The sequence below is a fragment of the Eriocheir sinensis genome, chromosome 5, assembly GCF_024679095.1.
Source record: "Eriocheir sinensis breed Jianghai 21 chromosome 5, ASM2467909v1, whole genome shotgun sequence".
Classification (NCBI taxonomy): domain Eukaryota; kingdom Metazoa; phylum Arthropoda; class Malacostraca; order Decapoda; family Varunidae; genus Eriocheir; species Eriocheir sinensis.
This window is the reverse complement of record NC_066513.1, coordinates 7,312,655-7,334,685: the sequence shown is the minus strand read 5'-3', so window position 1 is coordinate 7,334,685 and position 22,031 is coordinate 7,312,655. Positions and strand designations below refer to the sequence as shown.

At 43.1% G+C, this 22,031-nt stretch overlaps 1 protein-coding gene across 10 annotated transcripts in view; it reads left to right on the top strand.

Annotated features, from left to right (window-relative positions):
- Nucleotides 1-2,454: 2,454 nt before the first annotated feature.
- The window catches only part of LOC126983793 (adenylate cyclase type 9-like), a 418,782-nt gene continuing 399,205 nt past the window's right edge, over nt 2,455-22,031 (top strand). For all 10 annotated transcript variants that reach the window (XM_050836968.1, XM_050836942.1, XM_050836960.1 and 7 more), the window contains exon 1: nt 2,455-2,582. The gene's annotated coding sequence lies outside the window, so the exon portion shown is untranslated. The remainder of the gene's footprint in view (nt 2,583-22,031) is intronic.

Sequence of the window (22,031 nt, the reverse complement as noted above, 5' to 3'; positions counted from 1 at the left end):
GTAGGAAAGCTGCATCCATGGCTTTGTGCTTTAAGTAGCTATACATGTCGTGAGTTACGGTGAAGCTTTGAAGCTTCAACACGTGACATCATTTATCTGGCGCGTCAGCCAATACACCATGGCAGCTTCGAATCGCTGGTATAAAGGTTAATTCTCTTATTTATTGGTTCAACCGTCTCGAATTCGAATCATAATTGTCCTATTCAAATAATCAATCAATCAATCAATCAATGGGGGCTTATGTACGCCGTGGGGGCGCGTCGCCTCGCCCACCCTACGACGCCAAGCCCGGGGGTCTCTCCAGGCGAGTCTCCATGCAGGCCCCCTTCCCAACCCGAGTACCTCCCGGCAGGATCTATCGACTTGCTCAAGCCACGAACTCTGTGGGCGTCCCCTTGGCCTCCTCCAATCAAGATTATCCCTTACAAAGACAACCAGATGAGCAGGATCAGCTTCCGGAAAACGTGCCACGTGCCCGTATAGCCGGAGTTGGCGTTGACGGACTATGCAGGTAATATATGTCGAATCAGTCTCACGGAGAAGTCGCCGGTTTGACACAAAGTCATTCCAGCGATATCCCATGATTCTGCGTAGACATTTATTACCAAAGGCAGCAATCCGCCTCTCCAAGGCTCCTTTTAGTGTCAATGTCTTACAACCATAGAGTAAGACAGGGAGCACAAGGGACTTGAAGATCCGGATCTTTGTCCTTCTGCACAGGTATCGACAACGCTATATATTTGTGTTGAGCGAGTCCATAACACCGTGGGCCAGACCAATCCGTTGTAAGACTTCCTGGCCAGACTCACCGTTGTTATGAACTACGCTACCAAGATACGTGAAACTTTCTGAGATCTCAACGTCCTCGCCACACGCATGAACAGACTGTACTGTGTCATCCAGCAAGCCTCCAAACACCTGTACCGTGGTCTTGGCCCCGAGAGCCATCACCAAAACCTCCAGGGACTCCGCTAGGATTACTGCATCATCAGCAAAAACAAGGTCAGTGACCCTGGTATTGCCAGTGGATGCTCCGCAATGACTCTGGTCCACAACTCTGCCCAGTACCCAGTCCATACAAGTGTTGAAAAGCGATGGGGCAAGGACACAGCCCTGCCTCACTCCCGCATTCACGGGAAAGAAGCTGGACAAGCTCCCCCCACACTTCACAACACTCTCTGTCCCAAAATACAGGCCAGTCAGCAAACCAATAGTCCTCGCAGGAATCCCACGGAGTCGCAGAAGATCACGATGCACTGAATCAAACGCTTTCTTGAGATCGACATAGGCTGCAAACATCCCCTGTCGAAACTCACGTCGGCTCTCCACCAGTACACGAAGCGCTCGATACGGTCAGTTGTTGACTTACCAGGCGTGAATCCAGGCTGTTCAGGTCTCTGCAGCTTCAGCAGCTGGCTGCGAATTCGCATCAGCAATAGGTGGGCAAGCACCTTGCCTGGCACGCTGAGCAGTGTAATACCACGGTAGTTGTTGCAGGCCTGGCGGTTCCCTTTCCCTTTCCAGACAGGGACGACCAAACCCCCCCCTCTTCCAGTCAGGAGGATTGATACCGGACTGCCATACGGCAGCTCCGCACTGTTACAGGCGCCATGCAGGTGCCTTCCCACCCCTCAACTTGGCCGCAGCCTCTCTGACCTCGCCCAGAGAGGGTGGGCTTTCGTCAATGGGTGGGTCAGCATCCGCCACCTGCAACCCAGCAACTGGAAGCTGCCCACGTGGAGGGTCTGCCATATACAGCTGCTCAAAGTACTCAGCTCAACGAGCCCCCTGCCCATCCATGTCCGACACGAGGCAGACGTCAGCTGTTCGGATAGCGCTCACCTGAGAGTAAGACTTGGAGTGGAGCTTCTTCAGGGCTCGGTAGGCTGGTCAGAGGTCATTCGCATTTAAATGGTCCTCGACCTCCTCGGCGAGACCGCTGACATGTACCTCTCCTTGTCTTTCCTCAGGAGAGCTCTTAATTGTCACGTGCAAATTACCCGAGTGCAATTTACTCAAGTGCATTTTTTCTCCTTATTGAAAAACGATTAAACGGGAGATAATATTATACATAAATTTCCGGTAAGGAGGGGAAGTCGTGTAGGAAACGATGCGTACATAGTGCCTGACCCGCCTGGGTGGGCACGTCTCCCAAAATTCACTCTGCAAGTGGGGTACGCAGGCCTACCTCTGGGGCCGAGTGATTGAGGAGTGCCTTTCCCATCTCGCTGGTCGAGGGTTCGATCCCCGGCGCCGGTAACCCGATCCTTGTCGTGTGTTTCGTGACATGCAGATGTCTTGTGAAGAGGAGTTCGGGGCATTACAGTACTAATACAATTAATACTGCTACAAATAATTATGAAAATTATAATAATAATAATAATAATAATAATAATAATAATAATAATAATAATAACAACCGAAAACAACAACAATAATACACTGTGGGCGCAGGATGAATCATCATCACCATCAGCAGCACACCAAAATGGCCTCCTCCTCGGCTCGCAGAACTTCTCTCTACAAGACTTGATTTTCTCGTTTATTTTTTCCTTCCTTGCCTTTGGGACACTATGCCGAAGGTAAGGGGCGTAGCAGAGATGGCAGGGAAAGGGTTAGCTTTGTGGTTCAGGGTCCTAATGCGCTGTGGACAGAGGAGTAATCACTCCATTACTTGACATTATATTTTTTTACTAATGTCATTTCGTCCGTTCCTGAAGGCCCAAGGTGACGGTCATCGGTCACTGGGGCCTCAGTCTGGGGTATGTCACGCCGACTGCCACCAAAGCCCTGACACGCAGTAATTTTTATAGATAAGAGCTATTTTCTACTGCCTCGCCCGAAGATCGGATCTTGATTCTACAGGTGCCCCATTTAGAGCTAAGTTTTTATATTGGCAGCTCCTGTAATGGGAAGAGGAAAACGAAGCCACATCCGGCTCACAGTGTCATTCTCTGCATCCTGCATGCCTCATTAACCCATAAAATATTTTACAGCAGCAATAATTTTTTTCCCAGCCACCTCCCTTGACAGTGCCAGCAGCAACACCATCCATTTCCTCCTTTTTTTTGGTATTTATTTATTATAGGACTCGTCACACTGGTGCTTGAGTTTGCTTATAAATCTTCAATGGGGCTAGTATAAAATTAAGGGTAGCCACCTTGCATGAAGTTAATAATGACATTGTGTTATATTGTATTCCTCTGAATGCTGTGCAGTAACTAATACCCTCCAGAAGGTTAAAGAAACTTCAAAATATTGTTACACACACATGGACGAAACAATATTAATGTACAAAGTTTATAAACGTGGTCTAGTACCATATTTTGGCAGTGGGAGGGTCAGGTCAGGTTAGGTTATGTTTTAGTTAGGTCATGTTAGGTAATATTAGCTTAGATTCAGTTTTGTTAGATTAAGTTGAATTGTTTACAATAAATACATGTGATATGCTTTTCACTGTGACACTGTGGTCAATGGCAATGGGTAAAGCTACCCTAATCTCCGTGTCCACATCTAAAGTTAAATCTCCCAAAAAAACATAGAAAAGAGTGAAAAGATCAATACAAATGGAAAAATAGCCATGAAATGTATGTGATGCTTACCTAGTGATGGCATAAGAGGCAAGGAAGCTAGTATCGCCCATAAGGGTTGCCTCTTCTCAATTGGCTATGAACATGCCGGTCGTATTTGCTTTTAAATGCATTTGCATTTTCACGACTCACAACCTCCTCTTCTGGCAAACTGTTCCACCGATTCACACTGTATGTGTGAACTTGTGCCGCCGCAGACAGTGGAGTAGTCCAATGCAATTGTGGTGCCAATAATGGCCTGATGGGCGAGCCTCCCATAACTCACTCAGCAAGAGGGTACCTCTTTGGCAGACTGGTTAAGGAGTGGTTCTCCCTTCTTGTTGGTCGCGGGTTTGATCCCTGGCGCCGGCAGAACCTTTTCTTATCTGGATCAATTTCTTGTATTTACCTATTTGTATTTACCTATTTTTAGCCTACCGGGCCTGAGCTAAGCTCTAATAGTCCCGTCTCCATATCTACATTTATTTAGCCTTTCCTTCATTTGATGGACACTGCTTGCCTCTACCACCTCTTTCCCCAAGCTGTTCCATGTGTAAACACTTCCATGTGGAAAACTATATTTTTTCAAGTCACTCAAACAGGTTCCATTATTAACCCCTTCATTGCTAAACGCTCGCAGCGAGCACTAACGCAACTTGCCGGTGGTGCTAAATGCTCACTGCATGCTCCAGTTGCACTCAAATTTGTTGCAAATGAGTGTTCCAACACTATTTCTCACACCACAGCATTGCCAATTCAGTGGGTTTTCCACGAAATTTGGTGGAAAATCATATCAGCCTAGTGCGGAAAATCTACGGACGAGCAACTGGTGGATGTTGTTGTCCAATATAGCGGCATTTTTGCATAGCTTCACCTATCACATGACTGATATTTTGACCAAATAGTTGTAAATTTTGCAGTTGGCAATATTGCCCTGCCAGCAACCTATTATCAAGAGATCTACTCAGTAGTTGCCTTATGGCTGACCGTCGCGCATGTGTAAATGTGCGTCTTCACAGGCAACCCCCCAGAACATGCTTGTTCATTTGCAGGAGAGGCTTACATTACCAAATCTTATAGAGCTTGGCCTCCTCTTTCCAATGGTGTTTTTGTTTTTTTAGCTGTGATGAATAGGTTCTGAGATACAGAGGTTAAAAAAGCGAGCACTAGCGTCACTTGCTGGTGGTGCTAAAAGCTCGCTGCGAGCGCCAGTTGCACTCACAGCAAAAAACACCCCCTGAACGTGTCTGTACATTCACAGGAGAGGCTTACATAACTGAATCTTATAGATCTTGGCCTCCTCTTTCCAATGGTGTTTTTGTTTTGTAACTTTGATGAATAGTTGAAAGAGATCCCCTTCCCCCGCTGGGATGCCTGAGCGTGCCTGGGGGATAGTCTCGTTGCGAGCGTTTAGCAAGGAAAGGGTTAAGTTTCTTTCCATGTCCTCTCAGCCCCTGGATTATTGCAGTTAAGAAGAAATCATCTCTATCCACCTCATCGAACTTATTTACCAACTTACACAGCGTGATCAGATCTCTCTCCCTTCTTTGTTCCAGTGTCGTTAATTCCATCTCCTTAAATCTGTCTTCATACGTCATATTTGAGAGTTCTGGGACAATTTTAGTTGCAATTCTCTGTATCCTTTCCAACTTTCTGATATCCTTCTTTTTGTGAGGCAACCACACAACTGCAGCATATTCAAGTTTTGGTCTTATCATTGTAGTTATTATTTTCTTCATCATTTCTTTGTCCATAAAATAGAATGATACCCTTATATTTTGCATCATCCTGTAGGTTTCTCCAAACAGCTTGTTTATGTGCTCTTCTGGGGATATTGTGTCTTGCATCGTTACTCCCAAATCTTTTTCTTCATGTACCACCTTTAAATTTTCTTCTCCCATCCTGTATGTTTTGTTACACGCAGAGGTTGTGTGGGAGGATAGTAAAGAGAAAATTTTGGTGCTTCACAATGAAATGTGGAGTCACGGGGGGGTTGAAGGGGGCAAAACCCCTCACTTACGAAGTTCATGTATATTCATCTGTCTTTTAGTGTCTCGAAAGGGGGGCAAAGAGGGGCGAAGCCCCCCTGTAGGTAAAAGCCTATTGGATTTCAGCTGTGGTGAGACAGATTTTGGCTGCAGCGGACCACTGTGTGGGTACTCTGCTGTTGCTGGCCGTGCGGGTTCCCCCCCACATTTTATGGCTATCTTTACATCTATTTTGATCTTTGCTCTCTTTGCTATGTTTTCCAGGTGGTTTGAGGGTTAGTAGAAGGCATAGAGAACAGTAGAAGAGCAGTTGGTTAATTAGGAGACGAGATATGTGTGTTAATAAAGCCAGTCTTAACCAAATTTTATTGTATATACCGTTTGCCTTTATTACCATTTCCTTTGTATGTTATTCATTTCTGGAAAAAAATCCATCACTCAAGGTCAGTGTCACAGGCCAATGCAAGTCATTGTCAAAGTTAATGACAGTTTAGAGGGGGCAAAGCCTCCCCCCCTTCAAGGTAAGGTAAGGCCACAATTTTTACATATGATTAGTTTTGATAATTGCTTGAGATTAGTTTCGCTGTGCTGAAGGTGAATATGGGGTAAATCTTAGGAATAGTGGCTCCACCCCCTCCACCACCCCAGCCCCCCCTACCCCCCAACACAAGCCTAGGGGACTGTGGGGAACTGGGGTTTTGGAGGGGGGAAGGCAAAATCACTGAAAAATGGGCTTCCAAAATTTCCCTAGAAAAATCCCTAAATTATGGAAAATTCCCTTGTCTTGAAAGTAAGGAAAGTCCTGGACTCTATTATCTAATAGCTATCAAGGGGGCTTCAACCCCCCAGCTAACCAAGGGGGGCTGCACCCCCCCTGGACCCCTCGACCTCCACTGCTAACCAGGGGAGGCAACACCCCCACATGTATGATGCGCTGGTAAGACTAGAGAAGTGCAACAGTATGTGAGACCTTGGGAAGGTTATTATTCTCGTGGGGGCAATATAGGAGGCGGGTGCTTTTCACAGCTTGATGCTCCCATGAAGCACTAAATAAGCGCACCCCATGTGATACGCCCATGTCACTGTTCGAATCTGGTGGCTTGAAAGACAATAGGTTTAGGAAACTACTCAAGTTTTTGGACTAGGGATTTTTCCCTATTTTAGGGAAATTTTTGAGGCCCATATTTCAGTCAATTTGCCTTCTCACACCCAAAACCCACATTCCCCATAGGTTCCCAGGCTCTCAATATAATGCTCTCTAGGCTGTTGAGTGTCAAGTGTACAGCACATCTTAGGTGACACGCCTGTGTTACTGTTCCCATATCGTGGTATTGAAGGGCCTCGGTTTTAGGTTATTTGACGGCGCTATATGCCTCCTGAGGGATACCAATAAAGAGGCTAAATAGTCAGCTAACACTTACTGAGAGGTGTAGTAAAATAATACTTTCAGGAGAGTAAAAAAGAGTTGTGTCGATGTACCGTCCACCATGGCGGTGCATGGAAGGAAGACTGAGAGTGAGGCTCTGCTACGTGGCAGCCTGGCAGCAATACACCCCAGCGTAGTAATATTTCAAGAATGTAGTTGCTTAGAATTATAAAATACAAATACTTGTGCCATTACTTGCCTTAATATAGAGAAGAAAATAACATAGAACTCATAGACCGTTTTATGTCCGAAATCGTAATGATCCATGCGCGTTCTGGATATTACTGGCTTAGGAACTGGTTTTTATGGTGCACTGCAAGGCAGGTATGAGGCTCAGTCTGTCTATAGAGGTGCTCGTGAAACAATAACAATGGACTTAGAAAAAATTGTGAGGCCAGCATGGAAAAATACACCCCTTGTGACATAAACACACCTGTCCGCTTGTCAAAACCCCGTTGTACATGCTAGAAATGTTGTAATTACCACCATACCGTGCCCTAAATGGGCACCCGCTAGGAGCTGCTATTCCTAAGATTATCCGAATACGGCATCAGAACTCTCGTCTGTCATTATTAGTTAGGTTTTGTATGGATAGTTACTATTCTCTTAACTACTTCATTCATTTAACTCCAAATTTCTTACATCAAATCCATTCTGTCTTATACATGTATTATTTTCATGAAGGTCACTCAAAAGATTAAAACATTTTGACCCTTACCAAACTTACCACCAGTAATATCCTATGATGTCTGATGTGTGTGATACTTGTCGCATATTTAAACTTAGAAATAACAGTAACATGATGATGGCTTGTCATATATGGCAGTGAATACTCAAGAGCTGCCATGATGATGATGCTGCCCTTCCATTCTGGAGAGCAGATTGTGAGTGGGTGTTGGGCTATGATGCTGTTAAGCTATGATGCTATTAATAGCGTCTTCCATTTAGTGTTACCCGTTTCTGGGTCGTGATCTGTAGAGTCCCTTAATAGAGAGAGTCCTGTCCACCTAAGATTTGGACGCCATTATTGGCCCTGTTTTCGCCTCACTTTTCAAACGCTAGCACACACTCTCTTTTGTATTTGTTTCACAGCCATACGGGTCGTCCACTGAAACTGAGCACACTTGTGTCAGACCTGCACACATTCCCCTAACAGCCAGCAGGGAGCCAGCAGCCAACGTGCTCTGGGAAGATAAATAAAAGACTGTTTGTGTCTACACCAACAGCTGTCGCCAACCCACCATTATGTCTCTTATTTATCTTCCCGGAGCTCGCTGGCTGCTGGCTCCCTGCTGGCTGTTAGGGGAAGGTGTGCAGGTCTGACACAAGTGTGCTCAGTTTCAGTGGACGACCCGTATGTCTGTGAAACAAATACAGGGCCAATAATGGCGTCCAAAACTTAGGTTGTTGGGACTCTATCTATCAAGGGACTCTACAGATCACGACCCAGAAACGGGTTATGCTAAATGGAAGACGCTATTACAGCAATGGGTGACTCTTTAGGCATATTTAGGTTATTGTCTAGGTTAGGTGAGGTTAGTTTGGGTGTTTGATTTTTTGAGGTTCAGCTAACTTATGCATTATGAAGAATGGCATTCAAATGATAGTGGGCAGTATTTTCATTCTTTTAAAGCATGCTCTACATAGGTGTGGATTTTCATCACAGTGAAGACAGTAGGTTGACACCCTTTATGCTTGTTGCTTTGTGATTTTGTATTCTTCATTTATGGAAATTTTTTCATAACAGCCACGGTACCTTTTCCTTGAATTGCATTTAGGTCTGTCACTAGGCATATGGATCCCACACTTTCCTGAAACCTCTAATGTCTCTCTTTCTGACCTGGTAGTATCCTGCAGTTCTCCAGTTAGCTAGTAAACTAATGATTCTTTGAATTCTAGAAAGGACAGTTATTTTGCTATGCTGTGGCTGTGAGACATTGACACCCGAATATGGTGTAGGTTAAGTCTACAGACCCGAAAACCCAATTTTTGCCTATCGCATTTAATATATCATCGGCACAAACAAAGCTACTTAAGATCACGCCCGTAAGTCCATGACAGCCTTCCACGCCAGCGCATATGTATACATATGAAATGAGTGCAGGGCCGATATGTTATAGCTGTAGTAAAGAAAATTATGTTACGGGTTAGGCTACATTTCACCCGCGGCGCCGCCATCCTGCCCCACTCGCCCTTAGAATATACAGTAGAGCCCCACTTAGCGTGAGATCAATTAGCACGAACCGCAATTAGCGCGAGCCACCATCTACCAAGAAAAAAAATAATTAGCGCGAAAGCCTCAGTTAGCGTGAGCAGCCACCACGACTGAATTTTGAAAATTGCGCCAAGCCGCCATAATGCGCAGCACAAGCCGCCATAATGCGCAGCTCAAGCCGCCATGATGCGCAGCACAAGCCGCCATGATGCACGGCACAAGCCGCCATGATGCACGGCACAAGCCGCCATGATGCGCGGCACAACCCGCCATGATGCGCAGCACAAGCCGCCATGATGCGCGGCACAAGCCGCCAAGATGCGCAGCACAAGCCGCCATGATGCGCGGCACAACCCGCCATGATGCGCAGCACAAGCCGCCATGATGCACAGCACAAGCCATCATGATGCACGGCACAAGCCGCCATGATGCGCAGCACAAGCCGCCATGATGCGCAGCACAAGCCGCCATGATGCGCAGCACAAGCCGCCATGATGCACGGCACAAGCCGCCATGATGCGCGGCACAAGCCGCCATGATGCGCGGCACAAGCCGCCATGATGCGCGGCACAAGCTGCCATGATGCGCGGCACAAGCTGCCATGATGCGCGGCACAAGCCGCCATGATGCACAGCACAAGTCGCCATGATGCGCAGCACAAGCCGCCATGATGTGCGGCACAAGCCGCCATGATGCATGGCAGAAGCCGCGAGAGCCCTTACTTTAGCAGACGACGCCATGTTGATACAGGGCAAGTGCTTTGTTTACGTTGTGGATGTGGATACGGGCAACTGACCTTGGCCGTGTGTGACGCACACCCGGAAAATTTAGATTTGCCGGTTCTCCAAGTGTGATACTGCCTTAAGGCAGCGAGGCTGCTGACCGGGTGAGTGCCGGCAATGACGTCATCGGACTCCCAGTGTATCACAAGCGTGTTTTCAGAGCTCAACCAATTGTAGGTTTTTTTTTTTTAATGTGAGTGATTATTTTGAGTAATTATCAAACCCAAAAGTCAGACCCACGTGTGCACCAAATAAATTTTTTTCATATTGGTTACTTTATTCAATTAGTGCGAATTCAGTTAGCGCGACCGCGTTCATCCACCTAATTCTCATGCTAAATGGGGCTCTACTGTATATCCTTATCTTACAAACGGAGCTACTTAAGCTCACGTCCGTACGCCCACGTCACCCCTTTATGCCTGCGCACTCGTGGATATATGAAATGAGTGCAGGAAGGATATATTATAGCCATATAAAACTGAAAAAATGTTATGGGTTACATCAAACTGCCCGCCTTGCCCTGCTGCCCCGAGAATGTTTTACCTTGTTTTCTGCAATATTACATTATCTACGCTAACGCCAATGTAGGCAAGCCTTTCCCCATCCACAATGAATGCCTGGGCGTTGTGGCATCTCTTGCAAATAATAATTAGTGACTTAACCTAAGAAAAATTGTCGGGGCGTTGCTGGGCTGGTCAGCACCCGCCATGGCCCCAAGGACGCAGGTGTTAAGATTCGCTCCTAACGGGGTAATTAACGCTTGTACACCCTGCTGACCTATATACATCGGCGCCATGGTAAGCGCCCCAAACACCACACACAGGCAAAGCAATGCCTGGAGAAGGTAGGGCACACATGCAAAAGCAATAAACTGGGCCATGGTGAACGTAAACAATGGCGGGCGGGGCACTTGTTGTGTTGTGGTGCGTAAGGTGAAAAGAATCTCTTTACCTTGGTGGTGCAGTAAGCCACCCGGGTAGAGCTTAGAGGCATCGCGCGGGCAATTTGAAGGACTTTTGGCAGCACGTGACAATTTTTTTGAATTTTTTTGGAAAAAATCACATTTTTAAAAACTCCCGGATACGGGCGAGGTTGGATATGGTGCACCCGGATAAATGAGGGTTTACTATATATTACCTGCATAGTCCGTCAGCGCCAACTCCAGCTATATGGGCATGTGGCACGTTACCCAGAAGCTGATCCTGCTCATCGAGTTGTCTCTGGAAGAGAATCCTGAGTGGAGGAGGCCAAGGGAATTCCCATGGATTTCATAGCTTGAGCATGTTGATAGATTCTGCCAGGAGGTACTCAGGATGTGAAGGGCGCCTGCATGGGGGCTCGCCTGGTGGGACCTTCGGATTTGGCGTCGTAGTGTGGGCGAGGCAACACGCCCCCGGCGTACTCCCCTATTGATTGATTGATTGAATTATTTTTATATAGTATACATGAATTATGCATGTACAACAGCTACAAAAGCAATTATTTCAACAACTGGTTTCCAGTGCCATTTTCTTGTTTTCTAAGAGGTCTTAATTAACCCCTTCACTCCGGTGACAGCGACATTGGCGTCCGACGGCATCACCGTTAGTCCTCTTCTAAACCTCTTAATCCTCTTCCATTTTCTCTTAATCCCCTTTTGAACCTCTTAAGAGGAAATGGAAGAGGATTAAGAGAAGAATTTAGAAGAGGATTGAAAGGTTTAGAAGAGGATTAATCCTCTTCCATTTCCTCTTGACCCTTTCCATACTGTGACGCCAACGTCTGCGTCACGGATGGATAGGGTTAAGTAGGAATTCATCTGATTTATCTATACCATTGTTTGGTTTATTGTAAGAAAGAACACAAGCTTGAGAATATCATCACCCTATCTGCATCATCATTGCTCCACAGTCTTGTGAAACAGACCATATATAGAAGAAAATTCTGCATGTACATGGTTGTACCCTAGATGTCGCACCAGTTTTATTGCTTTACTGTCATTTATATGTAGCGATTAACTTGTTAAGGAATAGGCTTGAGTCCCAGAAAAGAAACATCCTTGTGAAAGTTTACCTACTATACTTGAAATTTAAACATTTGTATTACAAGACAAGCATGCATGCCACAGAACTTGAATCCAATGCATGAATGATAAATACAGCTTCAAAGATTTTCTTATTAGTGTCCTAATGGGAAAAATCTGATCTAGGCATCCTGTTCTTGCTAAACCATTCTTGTTCTTTACTCAGTTTTCTTAGTCCCCTTATCATTCACTATCAAAACTCACCCATATTCCATTCCTGCTCCTCTCAGATGACTGTAATTGATGGTGGTATACAAGGAGGGTATAGAGAAGTATCAATAATTTTTTTGAAGAGCTTTATTTTACAGGAGGGGGGAGTTAGAAGGAGCAACAAATGCAAATGTTTGCACTTGTAATCAGAGGCATTCCTAGAGTATTTGGTACCTGGGGCGGAGTATAATTTTGCACCCCCCTCCCCAGGGATATATATATATATATATATATATATATATATATATATATATATATATATATATATATATATATATATATATATATATATATATCTGTGGTGGGCACCGATCACTTTTTTGCTGTTCCGATCCCCGATCATCCGATCAGTTTGGGCAACTGATCCGATTCCGATCATCTGATCATTTTTTAAGTATTGCTGTTCCGATCATCCGATCATTTAAACTTATAATAATTACTATTATTTTTTTAAATAATAATTACAAGAAACACCTATTTTAGGTGTTCTTTAAGTAATAATTTCAAATAAGTAATAACTTGATTATTTGCTTATAAATATCTTTATTTTTCCTCTTTCTTCTGGTATATAGGACATGTTAAAGACAAAAAATGTTATCTTAAGGGGGAAATTCGGCAATTTGGGTGAAAATTGTCGAAATTTTCAAACTTCGTGTATGGCGTCGTCACTCTTCACCCAACCGGGGTGACTGGTTGCCAGGCGCATAAAGCGGATTTAAATGGCTGGACATTTAAATGCCTTCGCTGCGGACACGCCCTCTTATCCACTAAGCTTTGTTTTCCTTGTATTTCTTTCGTTTTTTCTGCTTTTTTCGGAATTTTTCTGATTGATAGCGGTGTACGATACTTTGGGTCTGTCTGGTGAGGAGTGGGAGCAGTTGGCGTGCCGCATGGCCTTGGGCTCAGTGAGTGAAATAAGACGGGAGTGGATGTACGTACTCTCTTCACGTCATTCTCTATCTTCCATGGTGATGACTTTTGTGCGTTTGTTTTGTCGTACCGACTATAGTAAGTGACAATGCCACGTACGAGTGCAAAAAGAAAGTCGAAAAGTGAAGCAGGCCGCCAGAATATATTGAAAAGGTGGAAGAAATGTGACGATACGCATCAGCCACCCTCCCAGGAGGGTGTCAAAGAGTTCACAGCATATACGCCACGGAAAGCAGTAAAGAAGTCAAAGAAGAAAAGCAAGACAACACCTGGCCCTGATTACCAGCCTGGTAATTTCTAAACAAACTGTCCTGGCGACAATGAGGTGGGGTGGACTCCACTGAGTGAATATGTTATTTTCATTTTAGATATATATAATATATCAAAAATATGTTATATAACCTAATATGATTATAACACGGGACCAGGAGCCTTGGTTTCTTTAGAGGTCTACCAGGCAAGGGAGAACTCACCTTCCGTAGGGGCTATACAGGTGACATAAACGTGATGTAAACATGGCCTGAACTACCTAAACAACCACTACCAACCTTCCAGGAATGGCCAGAGTTATATAAGTAAATATTTGGATTTGGTGCATGTTGGAGTGATTGTTATGGGGTATTGAAGATGTTCACACAAAAATGCGTTTTTCTCAAAACTTGTTTTTGGCACACAATGTTTAATAACTCTGTCAGTAATTGACCAATTTTAGAAATTCAAGTATCAAAATGATCACCACCCTCGTGTTTAGTAAACGTACTATTATCACGCATTAATTTCCTCAAATAAATTTATGACAAATTTATAAAACTCTAATTTTTGACGTAATAAAAAGGTAACATTTTGCGGTGTAATAAATTTGTTGTAACTTCAGCTAGGTGTACGAAAATAGTACCATGGGTACTTTATTGTGTATATTATCTGTGATCAAAAGGAAATTGCCATACTATTCATAGTTTGAAGTTATTACGTAATTTTGAATGTCTTTCGTCAATTCCAAACATAACGCACTGCACAAAAACTACGGCAGCTTTCTTTACCATATTACTGGTATAGAAGCACTGCATATTAATACACATTGTGTCAAAATATTATTCACCTAGGTGAGAAAATAAAGGTAGGAGGACCCAAAAACCGATATCAGTGCCAAGCGGCCGAATTTCCCCCTTAACTTCTTATTTTAGGCATTTATTTAAGTCTACTCTTTTTATTCAATTTCTGAAAGTATGAAAAAGGAACTATGTTCGCTATTTTAACTCTTGTTTGAAGTTGATTTAGATTTTTGACAAACATTTTTCATTTTTTAAAATATTTTATCATCGAAATCTAGGAAATATTTTTTTACTATTCAATAAAGACGAGTGATAGTGATCATTAATTATCTCCTATCCTTCCTGATTAAATAGCTTTCTGAATAAAATATATTGGTCCATAAATAAATTAGTTACAAGAAGAACATAAGCATTAAGGTTTTGATTTTAAGTGAGCCAGTGTTGTGTCATCGGCCATCCACGTATCCAAAGACATCCCATCCTGATCTGCGCATGCGCGGAACCCAATGTTTACAAACACAGTGTTGATATCGTAGTTTGTCCAGGCAAGATGGCGGCAAGACAGCATGGCAGCTTTAATGGGAAAATGGCCTAATTCAAGAATGACATGGGCCCCATAATTAAGATAGCCTACCATTAAATGGAGAGAATCCGAGAAACATGACCATCAATCAGAAGAGAGTGTAGGTTATCTCATTTATCATATATACTGACATACAAGGTTTCAGGTTATCTCATTTATCACATTTACCGACATACAAGGGGTGCAAGTTATCTCATCACATTTACTTACATACAAGATTTCAGGTTACCTCATTTATCACATTTACTGACATACAAGGGGTGTAGGTTATCTCATTTTTCACATTTACTGACATACAAGGGTAGGCGGTGGCTGAGTGATTAGCGTGCGGGGCCAACATTCATCACGCCATGGACAATGTCGATTCGAATCCTCACGCTACCACCTGGGAATTTTTAGTCACCGCCGAGTGGCTTAAGACTACCCACAGGCTGTCTAGAAGACCACCTATCATCCCGCTTTCTAGAAGAAAAAACACAATCAACTAAAAAATGAGTTCCAGGGGGCAGGATGAGCCAAGCATAACTAGCGCCACTATAAAAATTGCTTGCGCCATGACGGGCTTGGGCCGACCACCAGGCTCCTGAAGAAAGCCTACTGGCGCTATAGGCTGAGATGTAAACACAAGAAAAAGTTACCTCATTTAGCGCATTTACCGACATACAAGGGGTGTAGGGTACCTCATTTATCACATTTACCGACATACAAGGGGTGTAGGGTACCTCATTTATCACATTTACCGACATACAAGGGGTGTAGGGTACCTCATTTATCACATTTACCGACATACAAGGGGTGCAGGTTATCTCATTTATCACATTTACCGACATACAAGGGGTGCAGGTTACCTCATTTATCACATATACCGACATACAAGGGGAGCAGGTTACCTCATTTATCACATTTACCGACATACAAGGGGAGCAGGTTATCTCATTTATCACATTTACCGACATACAAGGGGTGCAGGTTATCTCATTTATCACATTTACCGACATACAAGGGGAGCAGGTTATCTCATTTATCACATTTACTGACATACAAGGGGAGCAGGTTATCTCATTTATCACATTTACTGACATACAAGGGGTGTAGGGTATCTCATTTATCACATTTACCGACATACAAGGGGAGCAGGTTATCTCATTTATCACATTTACCGACATACAAGGGGTGCAGGTTATCTCATTTATCACATTTACCGACATACAAGGGGAGCAGGTTATCTCATTTATCACATTTACCGACATACAAGGGGAGCAGGTTATCTCATTTATCACATTTACTGACATACAAGGGGTGTAGGTTATCTCATTTATCACATTTACCGACCTACAAGGGGTGTAGGTTATCTCATTTATCACATTTACTGACATACAAGGGGTGTAGGGTATCTCATTTATCTCATTTACTGATATACAAGGGGTGTAGGGTATCTCATTTATCACATTTACTGACATACAAGGGGTGTAGGTTATCTCATTTATCACATTTACTGACATACAAGGGGTGCAGGTTATCTCATTTATCACATTTACCGACATACAAGGGGTGTAGGTTATCTCATTTATCACATTTACTGACATACAAGGGGAGCAGGTTATCTCATTTATCACATTTACTGACATACAAGGGGTGTAGGTTATCTCATTTATCTCATTTACTGATATACAAGGGGTGTAGGGTATCTCATTTATCACATTTACCGACATACAAGGGGAGCAGGTTATCTCATTTATCTCATTTACTGACATACAAGGGGTGTAGGGTATCTTATTTATCACATTTACCGACATACAAGGGGAGCAGGTTATCTCATTTATCACATTTACTGACATACAAGGGGTATAAGTTATTTCATTTATTACATTTACCGACATACAAGGGGAACAGGTTATCTCATATTTATCACATTTACCGACATACCTCATTTACCTCATTTACTGACATACAAAGGGTGCAGGAAGAAACTTTCATATTTCAAGCAATTTTCAAATTCAAAACATACGTCAGCATTTACTTTTAAAAAGATTAAAAAAAAACTCAGGTGGGACATTTCGCAATAGGCAGTCGACAAAGATACGGTACCATGTCGCAATGGACTGTATTGGCTATACAGGCAGCGCCACACGTAGCCACTCAGTGAACTGTCAAAGCAGTACTTCCATAGAACTCAAGTTATGTACTAGAGAGCGTCTAAGGCTACCTCCATGATAGAAGGCCTTGGTGCCGCCACCACTCCAATCCAACGACTGCACACACTTTACTCCTACCCGATTTCCTGACTACAATTTGACATGGAAAAAAAAAATGATATCGGGTCGGAGTGAAGTGTGTGGCTTGGGGCGACGGTGGTATCATGGCTGGGTATCCCTGAGACAGCCTCCGACGCACTCTAGTCTATAACTTGAACTCTATGGAAAATTCACCTTGGAGTTGAGTGGCCACATGTGGCGCTGCCTGTATAGTCAATACGGTCCATTCATCCACCCTTTGTTTGTACACAAATCCCGCGCAGATTGGATGGGATGTCTTAGGATACGTGGATGGCAGATGACACCACACTGGGTAGGACATGTAGCAATGGGTTTAAGTTGGATAAGTTCAGGTTCAACAAAGACATAGGCAAGAATTGGTTTACCAACAGTGGTGGATGAGTGGAACAGACGTAGAAGTCATGTGGTGAGCGCCAACACAATAGATACACTCAAGAAGAGGTTAGATAAGTTCTTGGATGGGAGGGGTATGGGGCATTAGTTTCGTGGTGTGGTCTGGGCGGCTTGTTGCGCTGTCTTGCGAGACCTCCTTCCTCCTCCTCCTCCTCTTTTTGCGGGGGGGAGCCCGACGGGTGGGTCGGAGGTGGGGGGGGTGGGGGGGGTCGGGGGAAGGCAAAGCCCTCCCCCTGGTTAAGAAGGTGGGGGGGGTCGGCGGTGAGCCCACTTTTAACAGGTCTTGTTGGTTTCCCGAAAAGGAACTGCCGCTGCCGCCATTAGAGGGTGGTAACACTGCAGCAGACAATGCATAACTGACAACTGGGGCAGGCCACTCGGTTACTGGAGTGAGTGGAAGTCCAATACTGCAGCCCACACCACACTGTCATGGCGTCGTGTAACAATTAAGTCCCGCCAAGCAAATAAAGCGACTTTGCACCTGCGCGTCTCGTTCACGATGCCTTACCAGGATTAAATAGATTAACGATCAATAATTAGCGCTTAATTTTATAAATAAAGACGCTTATTGAGGTAACTATTTAGCAACGTGTATAAAAAAAAAATTGTAAGAAGTCAGCAGTCACTTGTTGCCATGACAACGTTGACCACTTTCTTTTCTGTGGTCGGTGATCGGAAGTTATTTTGTGAAGTTCCGATCTCCACAGTCCGATTACCTTTTACAAAGATGATCCAATCTTTGATCCAATCTTTGCATTCCGATCGCTAATTGCTGTTCCGATCAGATCGGACGATCGGATGATCGGAAGTGCCCAGCTCTAATATATATATATATATATATATATATATATATATATATATATATATATATATATATATATATATATATATATATATAATAAACATAAATACGTATTCATATAATAAAATTATATCTATATCTATTTATCTATATCTATCTATCTATCTATCTATCTCTCTCTCTCTCTCTCTCTCTCTCTCTCTCATATATATATATATATATATATATATATATATATATATATATATATATATATATATATATATATATATATATATATATATATATATATATATATATATATATATATATATATATATATATATATATATATATATATATATATATATATATATATATATATATATATATATATATATATATATATATATATATATATATATATATATATATATATATATATATATATATATATATATATAAATATATATATATATATATATATATATATATATATATATATATATCTATATATATATATATATATATATATATATATATATATATATATATAGATATATATAGATATCTATATATATCTCTATATATTGAGGTCCAAAATCCAAATAAATGTTTAATTTACAATTTTTTTTCACTTATACGCGATATTTTAAGGAGTGGCCACCAGATGTCTCACACAACTGGACTCACACAGCGCCGCAGCCACACAGCTGAGCTCAGTTCTTGGGCGTGCCACTTGAACAACAATACAGTCTCCACGCTACCACGCTACTCAACAATAGGGGTGGGCAGGTACTGGTACCTGTACCGGTACTAACGGTACCAGCTATACGGTACGTACGGTACCGGTACCAGACTGCTCGGTACCGGTACCAGTACTAGCCAGTCGCTCATGGTGTCCCTCATTTCTTCTTCACACGAGTGAAACTGAAACTTGAGTGCCTGAGTGGATATCTCGGTGATATGGATATTCTCTCTCTCTCTCTCTCTCTCTCTCTCTCTCTCTCTCTCTGTCCACTGAATGAAGTAAATATTTATTTTTCGATAGAAACCTACCTCTTGTTTGATTTACATTGTTTTTGATTTACGCGACCTCTTCAAGGACAGAAGAAGAAAAGAAAAACAACACTAGGGGGTCTACAATTTTCAGAGACTTGATAAAAAGATTTTTGGACTGTGGTTCCACAGCACAGGGTGTTCTCTTGTTAATCAAGTAGTAAGCAAAGCAGCTCTGCCAGTCCATTTTACGAGTCTCTTAATTGGTGGGCCATCTTCCACTGCTCCTCACTCCTCAGCTGCTGCTATTGTCTATTTGTTTACATGCAGCTGTTCGGTACCCACGTACCGCTCGTACTCACAACCATTTTCCATTCATAAGGACAACCAACAACTCGCTCCACATATGGGCAACTGCGGTTGCCCATAGCCCCAATGGTTGGACACCGTCTTTCAAGGCAGCACACATGACGCCGACGGTAGGTAGACGCGACCCGTACGTGTCAAAGCAATGCGAAACTCGTGGCGGTAATGCGTGAAAGTCGTGATGGTAAGAATTTAGGACTAAGCTCTAAACTCAAGGATCACGAAACTCGGATAGCGCGAAACTCGAGAGGGTACTGTATATATATATATATATATATATATATATATATATATATATATATATATATATATATATATATATATATATATATATATATATATATATATATACACACACACAGTGAAGACTCAATACTTGAACGTCTTGGAAGTCAAACTTTTCGATACTCGAATGCAAAAGTTCAACTTGGTACTCGAAAAAATATCTGGTACTCGAACGTCCGCACACGTGGTTGTAAACAAAGGCTCCTGGCCTCTCCCTCCCCGCCGCCGCCAGTTGTCCCGCCACGGTCGTGAGAACAACAACATTCTCCTGCGTTCTGTCTGTGGTTTTTCATTTAGAAACTTACAATGGCACCAAAGAGGCTTATTAGTGGTGAAAATAAGCCTAAAAGGAAGAATGTAGTGATGACCATTGAACGGAAAAAGGAGATTATTGATAAATACGAGAAAGGAGCAAGAATCACCGATCTTGCAGCTGAGTATTGTATGGCGAAATCTACAGTAGCCACCATACTGAAGAACAAGGAGGCCATTAAGGGAGCTGATGTGGCGATGGGTGTGAAAAAGCAACTTAAGCGATCTGCGGCAGTTGAAGAAATGGAAAAATTCCTCCTCACACGAGTGAGGCTGAGTGCCTGAGTGGATATCTCAGTGATATGGATATTCTCTCTCTCTCTCTCTCTCTCTCTCTCTCTCTCTCTCTCTCTCTCTCTCTCTCTCTCTCTCTCTCTCTCTCTCCACTGAATGAAGTGAATATCTATTTTTTGACAGAAACCTACCTCTTGTTTGATTTACATTGTTTTTGTTTTACGCGACCTCTTCAGAGAGAGAGAGAGAGAGAATATCCATATCACCGAGATATCCACTCAGGCACTCAGTCTCAGCCTCACTCATGTGAAGAAGAAATGAGGGACACCATGAGCGACTGGCTTGTATTGGTACCAGTACCGAGCAGTCTGGTACCGGTACCATACCGTATAGCTGGTACCGTTAGTACTGGTACTGGTACCGGTACCTGCTCACCCCTATTGTTGAGTAGCGTGGCAGCGTGGGTACTGTATTGTTGTTCAAGTGGTGCTCGGGAAGAACTGAGCTCAGCTGTGTGGCCGCGTCGCGGTGTGAGTCCAGTTGTGTGAGACATCTGGTGGCCACTCCATAAAATATCGCGTATAAGGGAAAAAACGTGTAAATTAAACATTTATTTGGATTTTGGACTCCGCGTTATTTTAAAAACGCGTAAACCAAACTCGCGTAAATCGAGAGTTACCTGTATTTCATAACAGAGAAAACTACCAGAAAAATATAGGTTTGTCCAACTGTCCCATGGGTGACCGCGAGCGACCGCCCTTACTTTAGCAGACGACACCACCTGGATCACAAACGTGTATTCAGAACTGCCAACCAATTGTAAGGCAGCCACCTTCAACTGTGGCTTAAAAACGAACTGTTCTTACTTCTTATTTTCTGCCTATTAACAAGGCACGTATATTGAGATAACAAGGGAGTAAAGTCGAAAAAATTATGATAATTAGGGAAGAAAGTCAGAAAAAGTCATTATTTTCCTCGGGTCGGAACCAATAAGTGCTTTTACATGGATTTCAATACCTCGAGTTTTGCGATCCTTGAGTTTAGTGAATGGAGTTTGGAATGAAGCAAGCGCGAAACTCGAGAGGGTACTGTGTGTGTATATATATATATATATATATATATATATATATATATATATATATATATATATATATATATATATATATATATATATAATGGTAATGGCGTCTCACTCGCAGCAAAATGGGGTACGTTGATCTTACTGATGAAATGGAAGCACTTATGTGTTTGTTTGGGCCGCCATATTTGCTGATGACGTCATCACAGCACAGAGGCGCTCCACCTCTCAGAGCTGGGAGCGGAGGAGACGTGCTGAGTTGGCAACTCGTGCTGCTGCATCACGCGTTTGAGAGCACTCGGAACGTTCCGAGAGTCCTGATTCCCTCACTCAAACGCAGCCCAGGAGTGTTTCTAGGGGGGGGGGGGGGGGGCACTAATTTTCTGCGGATTTTCGAATAGTACAGGGGTCCTTAGTCCCTAACCCCGTACTATTTAAGGGACGACTGTGTATATCTATCTATCTATCTATCTATCTATCTATCTATCTA